The 1,853-nt window shown below is 37.3% G+C and overlaps 1 protein-coding gene across 7 annotated transcripts in view; it reads right to left on the reverse strand.

The window, feature by feature from the left end:
• LOC135108623 (sortilin-related receptor-like) overlaps positions 1–720 on the reverse strand; it is a 23,619-nt gene extending 22,899 nt beyond the window's left edge. For 5 of the 7 annotated variants that reach the window (XM_064019797.1, XM_064019791.1, XM_064019782.1 and 2 more), the window contains exon 1: positions 447–575. The gene's annotated coding sequence lies outside the window, so the exon portion shown is untranslated. Of the gene's footprint in view, positions 1–446 lie in introns of all 7 variants that reach the window. The other 2 variants (XM_064019795.1, XM_064019779.1) reach the window with 1 other exon arrangement.
• Positions 721–1,853: the final 1,133 nt, after the last annotated feature.

A 1,853-nucleotide genomic window follows, 5' to 3' on the forward strand; every position in this document is an offset into this window, starting at 1 on the left:
GATAACGCGCGCGCGTGCGTGCGTACGTGCGTGCTTGTGTGTTTGTGTGTGTGTGTGTGTGTGTGTGTGTGTGTGTGTGTGTGTGTTTCCACAATGACAGTCAGGTACTACTAGATACATTATGTGATGCAATATACGCAAATTATTTTATCAAATAAATTTTCTCTTATTATAATAATGTTTTGTATCTATGTTGCAATGGTAGATTGGGGAAGTAATAAAGAACATTACATATAAGAAAGTGAAAATTTCAGTATTTCCCATTTCAGACAATCATTTCTACACAAGCGTGGTGACTGTACCTATCGTAGACCACTTAACTCGGGCATTTATCTTTCACTAATCAATCCTGCCTATGAAAACATGCAAAACTAACTACAGTAATGAGTTAATCACTGCCTTCATTCACACTTTGATACGAGTGGACTGATGTCTCTGTGTTTTACCTTTCACTGATTAAGTTTCAGATGACGGACGGAAAGCCACGCTCAAGTGGACGGCCGGCACCTACTATGGAATCCACTTGATAACTGGTAAGTTAAACCACAAGACAACTCTTTTTTTCTCGCTTCCTGCGTTATGGAAATGTACAGTTGCGTGGAGCGTAATGCTTTATATTTATACAGTCGATAATGAAGGAGCTAGACATCACGATTATATTCTACAATAAAAAAAAAAAATAAATAAAAAAAAGTGAAAAGTGCACTCTTCACCTTCCACGCATCCTGCCGATGAGCGAAATTTTATAGTGGAGGGTAAAGAAAGAACAAATCGGCAACCAGCGCCATGTGTAATCACGAGGGGATGGAGATCGACATAAACAACGAAACTCTGGTAGGTTCAGGATAAGAAAAAGATTTAGGAGATATAGTTAGCTTTGAACTCCGTCTAGGAAAGCAATGCATAGAGGCCAGAAACAGGGCAAATAGGGTATTAGGATTCATTTTTAGGAGTGTTAAAAGTAGAAGGCCCGATGTAATATTAAAGTTATATTTGGCGCTGGTCAGACCTCATCTAGACTAAGGTGTGCAGTTCTGGTCCCCACATTACAGGAAAGATATAGGTCTATTAGAATCAGTACAAAGGAGAATGACTGAAAGGATACAGGGGATGAGGAGTATTCCTTACAAGGCGAGACTGAAGCTGTTAAATTTACATTCTTTAGAGAGACGCAGGTTAAGAGGGGACCTGATAGAAGTCTTTAAGTGGTATAAGGGTTATAACAAGGGGATGTAAGCAAAATTCTTAGGATCAGCAACCAGGATAGAACAAGAAATAACGGGTTCAACCTTGAAAAATTTAGGTTTAAGAAAGAGATAGGAAGAAATTAGTTCTCAAATGGAGGCAAAATAGATGAATGCTGAGAAACTCGATATTATCATCTCTGGTACTGTTAAATACACAATTATTAAGTGCTATTTTGAAATAAAGGTATTAATTTTGAGAGTGCTTCTGGATAAAATTGAAATAACATTTACATTTCTATCCGAGGAATAGGTTAGGTTAGGTTAAACCACTTCATTACTTTCATTACTTCATTTTTTTTAGATAACGGTAAAAGAAAAAAAATCTTACTTTTGATCAGAAATAAATATTCAGTGTCTCGAAATTACCAGGTTAGTATTGTATCTCCAAAACAAAACAAAACAAATGACAGCTTTATTAGTCACTTACAGGTGTATTCTCCTGTGAACACCTGAATCCTCAGCCCATCTGGTGTACACAAACAGGAAGGCTTGTGGGTCATCGTCAGGAAAAAAAACCCTCACCTACAAACACAAGGCCTTTCCTATTAACCTGTCGTCAAGGTGTTGTACCTCTTATTCCCACTGCCTTATATTGATTTTATTTAT

Source organism: Scylla paramamosain, chromosome 2 (genome assembly GCF_035594125.1).
Source record: "Scylla paramamosain isolate STU-SP2022 chromosome 2, ASM3559412v1, whole genome shotgun sequence".
NCBI classification, from domain to species: Eukaryota; Metazoa; Arthropoda; class Malacostraca; order Decapoda; family Portunidae; genus Scylla; species Scylla paramamosain.